The sequence below is a fragment of the Capricornis sumatraensis genome, chromosome 10 (genome assembly GCF_032405125.1).
Source record: "Capricornis sumatraensis isolate serow.1 chromosome 10, serow.2, whole genome shotgun sequence".
NCBI lineage: Eukaryota > Metazoa > Chordata > Mammalia > Artiodactyla > Bovidae > Capricornis > Capricornis sumatraensis.
The window spans coordinates 48,633,810-48,650,864 of record NC_091078.1 but is presented as its reverse complement, the minus strand read 5'-3'; the positions used below and the strand labels follow the sequence as shown (position 1 = coordinate 48,650,864).

General features: G+C 42.0%; 1 pseudogene; it reads right to left on the bottom strand.

The window, feature by feature from the left end:
• Positions 1–17,055, bottom strand: part of LOC138087752 (small ribosomal subunit protein uS2-like) — a 66,757-nt pseudogene that overhangs the window by 39,560 nt on the left and 10,142 nt on the right.

Genomic DNA, 17,055 nt, shown 5'->3' with positions numbered 1-17,055 from the left:
TCTTCCATCTTGGTAGAATGACAAAGCCAGGCACACCCCAACTCATCCCAAAAGCCAGTCACATAATCAAGCTTCAGCTATTGCAGGGTGTTCCCAACCCTGAGGCCATGAGCCGGTCCTGGGACGCGGCCTGTTAGGAAACATCCTGCACAGCAGGGATGAGAGGGACCAAGCAAAGCGTCATCTGTATTTACAGCCGCTCCCCATCGTGCTCACACTCCTGCCTAAGCTCTGCCTCCTGTCAGGTCAGCAGCAGTGTTAGATTCTCACAGAGCTCAAACCCTACTGCACTTGAATCATTCCCAAACCATCACCTACCTCCAACCGTGGAAAAACTGTCTTGTACGAAACTGGCTCCTGGTGCCAAGAAAGGCTGGGGACTGCTGAGCTACTGTACATTTTACTGTGACTCAATCTCAGCAACGTGGCCCAAGATGGTAAATGACAGATCAGTGAGGTAGACCCTGCCACTGGATGCCCACAACTGCCTGTTCCTCACCTGTCACCAAGCATCATCCCTCAAGTCTACCATCCATTCTGCCATCCATTCAGTATCCCGCCCCTAAATGCCCTTTTCAAACTTTACCTTGGACAGGATCGGAATCTGTTGCTCACTGAGAAGTTTCTTAACTGAAGAAGTGTCCATCTGCACCTCAGTGTTTGCATTTCTTTGACTCTTACTCTAAGATGTGAAGCATTCTTTTAAAGGTAATTGGTAGCCAAACCGAACAGTTCCTACCAGCTCAATAACAGATATGATCAAAATTAGGAGCATTTGTAGGGTATGGACCCATTATCCAGATCTTGGTGGCTCAGAGTAATTGGTTTTTTGACTAAAAATATTCCCATAGCCATGATCCACACATATCACCATGATCTGTGAGTTACTTTTATAATCACAAAACCTCAAGCCCAAACCTCCAACCAACCTAACCCATTTCCTTCTAAGAAGGAAAGACAAATGAAGGAAGGTTAAGAGAGGGAAGGGAAGGGAAAAAGAGCAGAAAAGGGAGAGGAGGAGGGAAGAAACAAAAGAAGGAAGAAAGGAAAGGGATCATTGTATCTTTTAATACTACTTTGCAGAGACAATGTATACATGTTCTTGATTATTTTTAGCAATCTTTCAGTCCTGTGATATCAAAAAGTTCTACTTTTTATCTAAATAATTCTACTAATTAGTGTCCCCTTTATCTTTATTTATCCTGGTAACTTCTCAATTCATTTTTTTTTTTTCTGGGAAAGACACTATTAGGTTCCTAATGGCACAAACTATATAGTAAGATCATGACTATGAATATTAAAAGAGAGGTTTTGTTAACGGGCTTTCCTGGTGGCTCAGACAGTAAAGAATCTGCTTGCAAAGCAGAAGACTACCGTTCAATCCTGAGTCAGGAAGATCCCCTGGAGAAGGAAATGGAAACCCACCCCAGTATTCCCGCCTGGAAAATCCCATGGACAGAGGAGCCTAGCAGGCTACAGTCCAGGGGGTCGCAAGGAGTCTGACACAACTGAGTGACCAACACTTTTCACTGTTTGTCAGGGAGTTTAAGAGGGCAGCCCTAGTTCTGGCAGCTTCCCAGGTGGCTCAGTGGTAAAGAATCCTCCTGCCAATGCAGGAGACACATGTCAGGCAGGTTCGATCACCGGATCAGAAAGATCCTCTGGAGGAGGGCATGACAACCTGCTCCAGTATTCTTGCCTGGAGAATTCCATGGACAGAGGAGCCTGGAAGGCTACAGTTCCACGGGGACGCAAAGAATCAGACATGACTGAGCAACCAACAGTCATGTTAATTTTTGTTAACATTAAACCATAAATGTTAATAGCTATATTCTGATAGAGGAAAAAAAAAAAGTAGACCCAACTCAAAGAGATATGCCAACACATTCTATCTCTAATGCTGATGGCTGCAATGTATGTGAGTTACTTTTAATATAAATTTATTTATTTTAATTGGAGGTTAATTACTTTACAATATCGTATTTGTTTTGCCACGCATCAACATGAATCCGTCACAGATGTACACGTGTTCCCCATCCTGACACCCCCTCCCTCCTCCCTCCCCATACCATCCCTCTGGGTCATCCCAGTGCACCAGCCCCGAGCATCCTGTATCATGCATTGAACCTGGCCTGGAGATTCATTTCATATATGATATTATACATGTTTCAATGCCATTCTCCCAAATCATCCCACACTCTCCCTCTCCCACAGAATCCAAAAGACTGTTCTATACATCTGTGTCTCTTTTGCTGCCTCGCATACAGGGTTAATGTTACCATCTTTCTCAACTCCATATATATGTGTTAGTATACTGTATTGGTGTTTTTCTTTCTGGCTTACTTCACTCTGTATAATAGGCTCCAGTTTCATCCACCTCATTAGAACTGATTCAAATGTATTCTTTGTAATGGCTGAGTAATACTCCATTGTGTATATGTACCACAGCTTTCTTATCCCTTCATCTGCTGATGGACATCTAGGTTGCTTCCATGTCCTGGCTATTATAAACAGTGCTGTGATGAACATGGGTACACGTGTCTCTTTTAATTCTGGTTTCCTTGGTGTGTATGCCCAGCAGTAGGATTGCTGGGTCATAGGCAGTTCTATTCCCAGTTTTTTAAGGAATCTCCACACTGTTCTCCATGGTGGCTGTACTAGTTTGCATTCCCACCAACAGTGTAAGAGGGTTCCCTTTTCTACACACCCTCTCCAGCATTTATTGCTTGTAGACTTTTGGATAGCAGCCATTTGGACTGGCGTGAAATGGTATCTCATTGTGGTTTTGATTTGCATTTCTCTAATAATGAGTGATGTTGAGCATCTTTTCATGTGTTTGTTAGCCATCTGTATGTCTTCTCTGGAGAAATGTCTGTTTAGTTCTTTGGCCCATTTTTTGATTGGGTCATTCATTTTTCTGGACTTGACCTGCAGGAGCTGTTTATATATTTTTGAGGTTAATTCATTGTCAGTTGCTTCATTTGCTGTTATTTTCTCCCATTCTGAAGGCTGTCTTTTCACCTTGCTTAGAGTTTCCTTTGTTGTGCAGAAGATTTTAATTAGGTCCCATTTGTTTATTTTTGCTTTTATTTCCAGAATTCTGGGAGGTGGATCATAGAGGATCCTGCTGTGATGTATGTCGGAGAGTGTTTTGCCTATGTTCGCCTCTAGGAGTTTTATAGTTTCTGGTCTTACGTTTAGATCTTTAATCCATTTTGAGTTTATTTTTGTGAATGGTGTTAGAAAGTATTCTAGTTTCATTCTTTTACAAGTGGTTGACCAGTTTTCCCAGCACCACTTGTTAAAGAGATTGTCTTTTCTACATTGTATATTCTTGCCTCCTTTGTTGAAGATAAGGTGTCCATAGGTGTGTGGATTTATCTCTGGGCTTTCTATTTTGTTCCATTGATCTATATGTCTGTCTTTGTGCCAGTACCATACTGTCTTGATGACTGTGACTTTGTAGTAGAGCCTGAAGTCAGGCAGGTGGATTCCTCCAGTTCCATTCTTCTTTCTCAAGATTGCTTTGGCTATTCGAAGTTTTTTTTTTTTCCATACAAATTGTGAAATTATTTGTTCTAGCTCTGTAAAAAATACCGCTGGTAGCTTGATAGGGATTGCATTGAATCTATAGATTGCTTTGGGTAGTATACTCGTTTTCACTATATTGATTCTTCCGATCCATGAACATGGTATATTTCTCCATCTATTAGTGTCCTCTTTGATTTCTTTCACCAGTGTTTTATAATTTTCTATATATAGGTCTTTAGTTTCTTTAGGTAGATATATTCCTAAGTATTTTATTCTTTTCATTACAATGGTGAATGGAATTGTTTCCTTAATTTCTCTTTCTATTTTCTCATTATTAGTGTATAGGAATGCAAGGGATTTCTGTGTGGTGATTTTATATCCTGCAACTTTACTATATTCATTGATTAGCTCTAGTAATTTTCTGGTGGAGTCTTTAGGGTTTTCTATGTAGAGGATCATGTCATCTGCAAACAGTGAGAGTTTTACTTCTTCTTTTCCAATTTGGACTCCTTTTATTTCTTTTTCTGCTCTGACTGTTGTGGCCAGAACTTCCAAAACTATGTTGAATAGTAGTGGTGAAAATGGGCACCATTGTCTTGTTCCTGACTTTAGGGGAAATGCTTTAACAATTTTTCACCATTGAGGATAATGTCTGCTGTGGGTTTGTCATATATAGCTTTTATTATGTTGAGGAATATTCCTTCTGTTCCTGCTTTCTGGAGCGTTTTTATCATAAATGAATGTTGAATTTTGTCAAAGGCTTTCTCTGCATCTATTGAGATAATCATATGGCTTTTATTTTTCAATTTGTTAATGTGGTGTATTACATTGATTGATATGTGGATACTGAAGAATCCTTGCATCCCTGGGATAAAGCCCACTCACTTGGTCATGGTTCAAACATATGGTGGCTGAACAACATGCTGCTGAATAACCAACAAATAACAGAAGAAATCAAAAAAGAAATCAAAATATGCATAGAAATGAATGAAAATGAAAAGATAACAACCCAAAACCTGTGGGACACTGTAAAAGCAGTGCTAAGGGGAAGGTTCACAGCAATACAGGCACACCTCAAGAAACAAGAAAAAAGTCAAATAAACAACCTAACTGTACACCTAAAGCAACTAGAAAAGGAAGAAATGGAGAACCCCAGGGTTAGTAGAAAGAAATAACTCTTAAAAATTAGGGCAGAAATACAGTCTATGTCCAATGCAGGATACAGCATGCTTGGGGCTGGTGCACAGGGATGACCCAGAGAGATGTTATGGGGAGGGAGGTGGGAGGGGGGTTCATGTTTGGGAATGCATGTACACCTGTGATGGATTCATGTCAATGTATGGCAAAACCAATACAGTATTGTAAAGTAAAATAAAGTAAAAATAAAAATTAAAAAAAAAAATTAGGGCAGAAATAAATGCAAAAGAAACAAAAGAGACCACAGTAAAAATCCACAAAGCCAAAAGCTGGTTCTTTGAGAGGATAAATAAAATTGACAAACCATTAGCCAGTCTCATCAAGAAACAAAGGGAGAAAAATCAAATCAATAAAATTAGAAATGAAAATGGAAAGATCACAACAGACAACACAGAAATACAAAGGATCATAAGAGAATACTATCAGCCATTATATGCCAATAAAATGGACAACTTAGAAGAAATGGACAAATTCTTAGAAAAGTACAACTTTCCAAAATGGAACCAGGAAGAAATAGAAAATCTTAACAGACCCATCACAAGCATGGAAATTGAAACTGTAATCAGAACTCTTCCAGCAAACAAAAGCCCAGGTCCAGATGGCTTCACAGCTGAATTCCACCAAAAATTTAGAGAAGATCTAACACCTATCCTACTCAAACTCTTCCAGAAAATTGCAGAGGAAGTCAAACTTCCAAACTCATTCTATGAGGCGACCATCACCCTAATACCAAAACCTGACAAAGATGCCACAAAAAAAGAAAACTACAGGCCAATATCACTGATGAACATAGACGCAAAAATCCTTAACAAAATTCTAGCAATCAGAATCCAATAACACATTAAAAAGATCATACACCATGACCAAGTGTGAGTTACTTTTATAATCACAAAACCTCAAGCCCAAACCTCCAACCAACCTAATCCATTTCCTTCTAAGAAGGAAAGACAAATGAGGAGAGGAAAGACCCTCTCCTTTCTGCCAGGCAGAAAGCAGGCTGCTTCACCCAGGCTGTCAGCAGTTCCCATGATGATCACAGAGAGCAGAGGCCACTCGCCAAAGTTACTGATGAGAAAACTAAGAGAAATCAGAGCTAAAGAGGGCCTGTCTTCTTCCCCAAATACGGTACCACTCACATCTGCCCGGCTCCAAGGAAACCATACCACACCCCCCAAGCAGAATTACATGGCAGGTTGCCCAGATGGCAATTGTCATAATCAGCTGGTAATTAAAGCTCTACAAACCCTTTCAAGTGATGTCATCACTTCCCGGAGAGTTTCAAAAGAACCTTGAATGTTCTCCAAAACGATACGACCAGTTATAGACTGATGACATTCAGTGTGATTCATACCTTATTACCAAAAAGAATGAAGTGGATTATTTAAGAAAAACTTATATAAATTAAATTGAATTCATTAACGCATGCTAACAGGCACTGCAAGAAGATGAGAAACTGGGCTCAGCCTGTGTTTTTGTGCCTCTGGTAACTTGGTTTATAGCATAAACATTATTGAAAGGCCTTGAACCAGTCACCCACAAATGTCTCTAAGCTTCTGGACTGCATGACTCTTATCCAGAACTGATGAGAAGTTTAAAATGTATTTGGTTTGCAGGAGTTCTCTGGTGGTCCAGTGGTTAAGAATCTGCCTTCTAACACAGGGGCCATAGATTCGGTCCCTAGAAGGGGAACTAAGATCCCACATGACGTGGAGCAACCAAGCCTGTGTGCTGAGAAGTCTGCATGCTGCATCCAAGATCTCACGTGCTGCAGCTAAGACCCAGCGCAACCAGACAAAGAAGCTGTTTCTAAAAGCTCTTTGGGTCTTATTGCCTCTCGAGGTCTTTGTCCACGCTTGGCTGAAATTCTAAGGACAGAAGCAACAACAGTGAAAAGACAACTAAATAATCCACAGAACTTGGTAATCTATTAATATACACATTCAGGCTCTGCATCACCAAAGGCGGCTATATCAGTAATCATGCTGACGTGCCCTTTGTATGCAGAAGTGAAGCTTTCATAATTACTCTGAGAGCAGCCAGACAGAACCATGTTTGGAATTTCTAATCCACCTGATTGTTTCCAGTGAGGTTTTCTTAATCAAGGATGATCTGAGAGAATTCAGTCTACCCTTTCAGAACCCATACAGGGGGAGGTGGTTATGAACTGGGACTCTAGAACTGCACTGTCCAAACCACAAGGAATGTGTGGTCACTGAGGACTTAAACCATGGCCAAGTCCAAGTTAGAAGTAGCAGGAGTGTCAGATGCTTAGCGGATCTCAAGGATTAGATAACAAAAAATTCAAAGAATGTAAAATAGCTCAATAATGTTGCTACTGATTACATGTTAAAATAATTTTTGGATTTATCAGGTTAAATAAACTGCATTCTTAAAAATGTTTTTGCCTGTTTCTTTTTAAGCATAGCCACCAGGAAAGTTAAAATTGCATTGTATTTCCTTCAGAAAGCACTGCTCCATTGCCACAGAAGATCTGTCATTCACCAGCCGGGTGCCGCACAGCCTGCGTGGACTGTGTGAAATGCAAGGACTCCTGGCAGGGAACCTAAGCAGAGGCCGAAATACATGCTGTGTCCTGGAGCCAAGCCATCGCAAGAATGGGAGCCTTTCACTGATTTGTGCCCAGAGTCACACAGGCGGGGGCAGCCCAGCTTATCAGATGCCCGTCTCTGGGTGAGTTAATTCACTTTCTTTCCATTTCCCTCATCTGCATCATAGGGCAACCCTCTGGACCTTACAGGATTTTTTCAAAAGTTAAATGAGTTCATTAATGTCCAAGACCTGGGCCCTGGTTTGGCACATAGTAAGTATTTAATAAATATTAGTTACTATTGGCTGTTCTATATAAATTGTTCAGAATTTTGAGTCTTCCACAGAGGTGTTTTCATTCTAACACCATCCTTCAGGTAGGTAACAGTTGTCTAGCTCAGTCAACCATGATTTAAAGGAAAGTCAGAAAGAGTGGCCAGGCATGGCTTCCCAACAGTTGACCAATGACATGGAATCAGCCCAAGAAACTTCAAACACTGGGTTTCACCTGAAGAAATTTCACCATCACTATTGGGAAAGAAGTGTTTAAGTAGAAAATTTAAGAATCAAATGGAAATCTGAGGAAAGACAAGAAATGCCAAATAAATCATTTCTCATCAACTCACCATGACTATATCTTTTCCCCTCAAAATGAATGTCAGGTATATAAGAAGGGTAAAATTTCAATTAAGCTGCTGCGTGAATATTAAATGACCTTTAAAACAATGAGTAGACTTGAAAAGGCTATTTCTCATCATTAGTGTCTGTGTCAACCACGATCCAAAACTCTAAGGCCTCACAAGGGGCACAGCATCTCAAAGGTGGTGCTGTTTCCCAAGGGCAAGGTAAGGAGGGCACCTGAGCGGGAGGAGCATTCCCATGGCGGGGTCGGGGCGGGGATGGTCCAGCTATGGGGAAATGAGTCACCGACATGAAGTTCATTAAGCTGTAAGCCCAATTATCACCCTGTGGCACCAACTGTGTTGCAATTACAGCTCTTCCGAGAGGCAGCCGGCCACCGTTTTCAGTAGAGAAACACTGGTTTGGACAAGGTTTATAAATGATTTTCATTAACTATCATTTACCATTAGTGCCAATCAAAGCACTAAATGCCCACTTTGCTGTGGAGGTGACCTTTGACCCAGTTCCCTCTCTAACCGATGAGGGCTAAATGTATTGTGACAACTCCTAATCACATTCAGTGCAGCTGAGATTTGACGGCACTGGCCGTCCCATCGACTACAGACAGCCCTGGCAAGGCCATCCTATTCCACTTCTTTCTAGAGATAGGTATGTCAGCATCCCAGGGACTCGAGAAAGAGACACCCTTCCTGATCATCCAGGGCATATTTCAATAGCTTAAAAACTCACCCAGGTACACCATCACCAACAAAGAACTGCTGGCAATGAGAACACATTTCTCTTCTTTATAATTCAGGTTTATAAGCCTAAAACACATAATCCGATCAGCCCAACTCTAGGAAAGTAGATAAAAAGCCGGTCATCAGAACCCACCCATCAGAAACAATCCTCTCCAAATCCATGCATGATGATTTTCAGCTCAGCTTCAGCTCATAAAAAGGGAATACAGCTGTGTGATATTTAATACCAAGGCACCGGAGCCTGACTCTGTACTAATCCAGGATAACAGGTTTCCAGAAACGTCCTGTGAAACACTGGGAAGTCTAGACACATAACAGGAAAATTATTTCCTTTGAAACTCAAATGCCTCGATTTGAATGAAAACGAGGAAATGATGGCCAACGGTTCGGAAACTAAAATTCTAAACTCTGAGTCTAACTCCACAGCAGGGTAGGTAACAGCTTTTCTGTTCCTCAAAGAGATGAGATCACAGCCTTCTCCAGCTAACATCTGACCCCAAATAGGGGATCAGGGATGCTAAGGCAGAGACCACGAGGGAAAAGAGGAAGAAGATCTACAGAGAGATGCAAAGGATGTTTTCTAATAAAAAGCTAAAGCCAAGAGGCAGCTGCTTTAAACAGCACCTGTGGGGGGACCTTCTCAGGCAGGTGTGGTTATCATGCATCGGTGTTCCTGTGTCACCAAGGCCAGCTGCCCCCACACTGTGTGTGCCTGCTCATCAGTGACTCAGTCATGTCTGACTCTCTGCGACCCCATGGACTGTCGCCCGCCAGGCTCCTCTGTCCACGGGGATTCTCCAGGCAAGAATACTGGAGTGGATTGCCATGCCCTCCTGCAGGGGATCTTCCTGACCTGGTGATCGAACCTGCATCCCCTGCATCTTCTGCATTGGCAGGAGGATTCTTTACCACTGAGCCACCTGGGAAGCTCCCCCTCCTGTGTTCCCTGATATTTACGTTGGAGGAGCAGCCAGCTGGTCCTATCCTCCCTTCCATAGGAAACTGACATCTATTTGTGGCAGACTCAAGGAAAGGTGATGTTTACGGTTTTTATCTTCATACAAATATTTAAGGAAAAGAAAAATCAACCCCACAATGTCAGAGGCTACTCCAGTGTTGTGGAAGTTAAACAGATGGTTTACATTCACAGGGCCCCTTTCTACAGTCATTGGCAAAATGCTGTATGCTTTATCAACATGAACAGAGTTGAAATTATTTGAAACTGGGCTACACAGACATCTTTAAAAACAAATAAAAGAGTCCCATTATCATTGCTTGCTCTACTTGGAACCAGCGAGAACTTAGAAATCGAGGAGAATGTTTTCCTCAGCAAGTAAAACTGAAAACCAGAGATGAGTGAGATCACGTTAAAGGAACAGGATGACTTTTCTGTGAAGAAGCAAACTCCTGGACAACTGAAGCCTGGATAGTACGAATGGCAAGGGCTTCGCACAGGCCAGCAGCTTTGCTAAGCCATCCACTCATCCTTTTTCATTTGTAGGGAATGTGGAGTACAGCGAGGCAAGCGCGGGGTCACAAGGAGCAATCCCAGCAGGCAGCGCCCACACAAGCACCATGTAAGGTATCCGGTCCTGGCGGCAGGTCCCACTCTTTTGTGGAATTGATGTAATCAACTGAATATTTAAATCATGCAGTTCATTCATTTTGGCTGGTGCAGTTTCCTGGGCAACCAGCTGACTACAGTTTGCTGTCCGCTCCTTCAGGGATTTGGTGGGCTGGTGGTTGGCATGCTTCAACCCCTCTGACAGGTGGGGCTCACTGTCCATTCATCAGCTGGTGCTGTGGTTTTACATATTAGGGTCCGAGTCTGTGAAAGCCTAGCCCAGAGAAGAAACAGACAATGTCCGGACAAATGGATGTGCTGAGCCACTGGGAGCGGGTCCAGAAGGTGCCAAATTCACAAAATTCATGCCCTCCTGCAATGAGCTCTTCAGCAGGTCTGGGGCTGGAAACTGGGACACTGCTACTGGACAAGCTAGATTCTTTCCTCTGAGTTAAGTGCACACAATTACACAGCTCAAGGTCCTGAAAGCCCATGGTTTTCCACCACATTTTTTTAAGTGCAAATAATATAAGCCTAAGGTGATACAGTTAACCTATAATGAGCTCATTACATCACGTTTTAATTGTATCTTACAAAGAGATTCCCCTGAAGCTACCAAGTCAAGACCCACTTTATGTGTGCCTTTATGCTACTCGGCACTTTGGATATAGATTACGGCACTGTCTGTGCTGCTTTAATTTCAAAGTCAATAAAACTAAAAGCTCTGCTCCCCTCTTTAAAGTTACACATTTACAAACAAGCCACCATTAGGAAGAAAATATTCTACACGCTCCTTCAAATAGACTGTGTTTTAGCAAAACAGGGCAGTTCCACTTAATCCAGTTTCCTTTGAAGGCAAAGGGCTTTGGAATTCAGTCTTTTAAAATGGGTCACTGGCAACTGTGTCAACTTTCTAATTTATTCATTGTCTTAACCTTCACCTGCCCAGGCACTCCAGGCAACCTGTTGACAAACAGTCCAAGCTGAAGTTGAACTTAGGGGGAAAAGCTCCCTGAACAACATTTAGAAACAGAGCCATGAGCCTGAACCCCAGGGAGAGTGTTACAGTGGAGGCTGAAGACCAAAGATGGAAACATACAGAGATTAAAATCCCAGCTCCACTACAGACGTACTGCTCCCCCGGTAAGTTATTTAACTTCTCAGAGAAGTTACCAGAATCTCAGAGAGGTAATCGCAATCACTTAGCGACTGGAATAACTGGAATAATTTTAGACGTTAACATTTAAGCAGTGAGTAGTTCCAGACATATTCCGATTCGCAACTTCAGCGTCACCACTTAATGACGGTGGTTTACTGTTGCCATTTTACAGATGGGAAACTTGAGTTTCAGTGAAATTAAAAGTCTTGCCAAGTACACCCAGACAGTCAACAACAGGGTTGGGACTGAGACCCAGCCTGTCGGAAGCTGACTTGTCTCCTTAATCATTTTACTTAATACAACCCAAGGTAGATAACAAAATTTAGTGAGATGATACATGTAAAGCACATTACCTAGCCTTCATTAAGTACTCAGAAATTACGGGGCTTATTTTCATTTTTATTTATTAGTTTATTTTGTTGATGTGAAAAAGAAACAGATCCTTCCTCCTTGTCTGGGTAAAATTCCTGTTTATGGAATGGAAAATTTACTTATACTATTATAACAGCAGCAGCAATAACACATAATAGTAACAGAGGAATTCAGGGCATGGCACCAAGCTCAAAAGATCTGGGTTCGAAACCAACTGTAATGGACTGAGTGCTTGTGTTTCCCAAATCTGTGTGCTGAAGTCCTAACTCTCACTGTGGTGGGCCTGTGGGAGGTGATTAGAGTTGGACAAGGTCATGAGGGTGGGGCCCTTGTAAGGAGATTAGTGTCCTTATAATGAAGAGGAAGAGAGAAACCTCTTCCTTTGTGCACACACTGAGGACGGTAGTGTGAGCACACAGCAAGAAGGCAGCTGTCCAGAAGTCAGGATGGAGACCCCACTAGGGACCTTGATCTTGGACGTCTCAGCTCCAGAACTGAGACATAAACGTCTATAGTTCACGCTGCTCAGTCTGTGGTGTCTGCAGACAGCACACACCAAGTCTGCTTCTTACTGGTGGGATCACAGGCAAATTGATGAACCTCTTAAAGGTAACATCTGTACCACCTCCCCTACTTCATAAGACTGTAGTGAGAATTACGAGATGATACATCAAAAAGCACTGAACAAGTGCCTGGCAGAGAGTAAGGAGTCTGTAAATGTCAGCCATTGTTTTGGGAATGGCTCCTTCTCTCATAGACTCCAACTCTTCTTGTGTAAAATCAAATGTGCCTGTTGATATGTCTGTCATTTGGGGGCTCACACACTAACAGGTTTCCAGCACTGCTGGGAGGCATCATTCATCCAACCTCCAGGATGTTTTTGCTTCTGCTCCCATTCACCATCATGGCCCCAGCAGTACTAAAACTACACACAGGAGCAAGGAAGGCTTTCTGTCTTCCCATGTTCCTTCCTATATCCATTCAGCATTTTTTCTTTTTAACGAGCTCCTTTCTAGAAGTAGGTTCCTGAGGCATTCTCTTTTTTAATACCCTGATTTCTAGCACATGTTCTGTGCTGCTTCCTCCTGTACTAATCTAACCACAGCCACACCTGCAGGTGGCAGCCAGTGGTCCCTCAATGGGTCTGGGGACACTCAGTGTCTGCTCTGAGCATCAGAGCTCCACGATCTCCAGTTCCACACACGAACATGACCCCATTCCTTCTCTTTTGTCCAACTGTGGCCTGCAGTGAAGTCCATCTCATGTCCTAGAGATTTCAGATTTCCTCTCCCCGATAATGAATTTCCAGACACTGACAGAGGTTTGTGACATTGTACAGGAGACAGGGATCAAGACCATCCCCATGGAAAAGAAATCCAAAAAAGCAAAATGGCTGTCTGAGGAGGCCTTACGAATAGCTGTGAAAAGAAGAGAAGTGAAGAGCAAAGGACAAAAGGAAAGATATAAGCATCTGAATGCACAGTTCCAAAGATTAGCAAGGAGAGATAAGAAAGCCTTCCTCAGTGATCAATGCAAAGAAATAGAGGAAAACAACAGAATGGGAAAGACTAGAGATCTCTTCAAGACAATTAGAGATACCAAGGGAACATTTCATGCAAAGATGGGCTCGATAAAGGACAGAAATGGTATGGACCTAACACAAGCAGAAGATATTAAGAAGAGGTGGCAAGAATACACGGAAGAACTGTACAAAAAAGAGCTTCATGACCCAGATAATCACGATGGTGTGATCACTCACCTAGAGCCAGACATCCTGGAATGTGAAGTCAAGTGGGCCTTAGAAAGCATCACTCTGAACAAAGCTAGTGGAGGTGATGGAATTCCAGTGGAGCTGTTTCAAATCCTGAAAGATGATGCTGTGAAAGTGCTGCACTCAATATGCCAACAAATTTGGAAAACTCAGCAGTGGCCACAGGACTGGAAAAGGTCAGTTTTCATTCCAATCCCAAAGAAAGGCAATGCCAAAGAATGCTCAAACTACCACACAATTGCACTCCTCTCACACACTAGTAAAGCAATACTCAAAATTCTCCAAGCCAGGCTTCAGCAATACATGAACCGTGAACTTCCTGATGTTCAAGCTGGTTTTAGAAAAGGCAGAAGAACCAGAGATCAAATTGCCAACATCCACTGGATAATCAAAAAGGCAAGAGAGTTCCAGAAAAACATCTATTTCTGCTATATTGACTATTCCAAAGCCTTTGACTGTGTGGATCACAATAAACTGTGGAAAATTCTGAAAGAGATGGAATACCAGACCACCTGACCTGCCTTTTGAGAAATCTATATGCAGGTCAGGAAGCAACAGTTAGAACTGGACACAGAACCACAGTTCCAAATAGGAAAAGGAGTACATCAAGCCCATATACTGTCACCCTACTTATTTAACTTCTATGCAAAGTATATCATGAGGAATGCTGAGCTGGATGAAGCACAAGCTGGAATCAAGACTGCCAGGAGAAATATCAATAAACTCAGATATGCAGATGACACCACCCTTATGGCAGAAAGTGAAGAGGAACTAAAAAGCCTCTTGATGAAAGTGAAAGAGAGTGAAAAAGTTGGCTTAAAGCTCAACATTCAGAAAACGAAGATCATGGCATCCAGTCCCATCACTTCATGGGAAATAGATGGGGAAACAGTGGAAACAGTGTCAGACTTTATTTTGGGGGGCTCCAAAATCCCTGTAGATGGTAATTGTAGCCATGAAATTAAAAGACGCTTACTCCTTGGAAGGAAAGTTATGACCAACTTAGATAACATATTCAAAAGCAGATATGTTACTTTGCCAACAAATGTCTGTCTAGTCAAGGCTATGGTTTTTCCAGTGGTCATGTATGAATGTGAGAGCTGGACTGTGAAGAAAGCTGAGTGCCAAAGAATTGATGCTTTTGAACTGTGGTGTTGGAGAAGACTCTTGAGAGTCCCTTGGACTGCAAGGAGATGGGTCCTGGGTGTTCATTGGAAGGACTGATGCTGAAGCTGAAACTCCAATACTTTGGCCACCTCATGCGAAGAGCTGACTCACTGGAAAAGACCCTGAAGCTGGGAGGGATTGGAGGCAGGAGAAGAAGGGGATGACAGAGGATGAGATGGCTGGATGGCATCACCAACTCAATGGACATGAGTTTGAGTGAACTCCGGGAGTTGGTGATGGACAGGGAGGCCTGGCGTGCTGCGATTCATGGGGTCGCAAAAAGTCGGACACGACTGAGCGACTGAACTGAACTGAACTGAAACTACAGCTGTATACTGAATGTTGAGCAGAAAAACATCATTTAAAGAAAGTTATTTGCTCTGGAGCAGAAAGAACAATCTAACATTTAGGCTGAATTTTTCATTCTTCAACCAGTGGAGTCAGCATGGCATACGTCAAGCCTTAAAACCATCTTTGTTTCTCCCCAGCTACTGTGGATTATTAAAAAGTCTTCACTAGTCCATTTCCTTTTTGCCCTGTAGTCTTTGAACTTCATTAGAAATGTTGACTCTTGAGAATGTAAGCTTTTGCCATATAGCCAAAAGATATTGAACTTCTCTCCTGGAATCATCAATTAGCATTTTTTTGGTTTCTCTCCTCTGTTGTTTATGTATTTTGTGAGTTAAATTTATTGCTCTGAAATGAGGCCAAGCCTTTCCCACCGATTTTTAATTATAAAAAAGTGGAACATTTTGGTTTTCTCCCTCCCTTTTCTTTTTAAATATGTAAGACACAAGCACTAGTCCACTAAAAAGGCATCTTTTTACCCTTCCTAGAAATGAGAGTATATCATGCACCTTCTAACCAGAACCACCTCAACAATGAGAGTGCATATTCAGTTCTGGGTAACATCTGTTCTTAGAAGCAAGGAAGCTCTAATGGACTGAATGCTCTTCTGGAGCACAAACGCTGGCTGCAGCTAGGCGACTTGCCCCACTCAGCCTGTCTCCCAAGGGTGCTGTCTGAGCAAAAACTAAGCTCCCAACTGCTCTTATCCCATCTTTCCTCCCCCATTTCCCTTCCTTAATTTTACTAGAGTTGATTTACAACATTGTGGTAATTTCTGTTGTACAGCAAAGTGACTCAGTTACACATATATATACACATTTTTTTCATATTCTTTTCCATTATGGTTTATCACAGGACACTGAATAGAGTTAGTGGGGCCTTGTTTATCCATTCTATATGTTACAGCTTATACGTGATAACCCTACGCTCCCACCCCATCCCTCCCCAAGTCCCTCTCCCTTTGTTAAGCACAAGTCTGTTCTCCATGTCCTTGAGTCTGTGTTTCATAGGCAGGTTCATTTGTGCCATAGATTAGGTTCCACATACAAGTGATATCATATGGTATTCGTCTTTCTCCTTCTGATCTATTTCACTAAGTTTGATCATCTCCACATCCATCCATGTTGCTGCAAAGGGCATTATTTCATTCTTTTTATGGCTGAGTAATATTCCATTATATATATATATATATATATATATATATATATATGTCCCAAATCTTCTTTATACAGTCATCTGTTGATAGACATTTAGGTCGATTCCATGTCTTGGCTATTATGAATCATGTTCCAGTGAACACAGGAGTGCATATACCTTTTTTAATTAGAATTTTTGTCTGGGTATATGCCAGGATCGCATGGTAGTTCTATTTTTTAATTTTTTGAGGAACCTCCATTCTGGTCTTCATAGTGGCTGCACCAATCTCCACTCCCACCAGTTTACATTCTTCACCCTATTTCTAGAGTGCACTTACAGTCATTGTTGCATTCATATGCCAACTCCGCCAGGTTTTGCTCAGAAGAGTGATATTCACCTCATCGTTATTTGAAGCCAATCACTGTGCCCCCAGTTCCAACAACTGCATTATAAAACAAACACATTTTGCCTTTAGACTATAAAGTTAGACTTCTGGGCTTTGGCCTGCTAGATCAATTTCAGGAACAGAAAACCAACAGAGTATCTGTCGTTTTCATAAATGTGCAGGTATCACTCACTTTAGAACAAACAAGAATGATACATAAGAAATGGGAAACATAAATCCCTTCCAACTGGAGATGTTTCCAGGCACCACCAGCTGACCTCTGCCTTCTATCCAACTTCTGTTCTCCTGACTCATCCCTCATTTATGCTGCTGATATACTTATTACAGTCTTTTCATGAACTGACTAAATTTTACTCATCCAAAAATATTTTTATTTTGCGTTCATACTTGTAGATTGGTAACGTGACTGAATTCTAGCTTCAAAACCTCCCCTGTTCAGAACTTCCCTGGTGGTCCACTGGTTAAGACTTCACA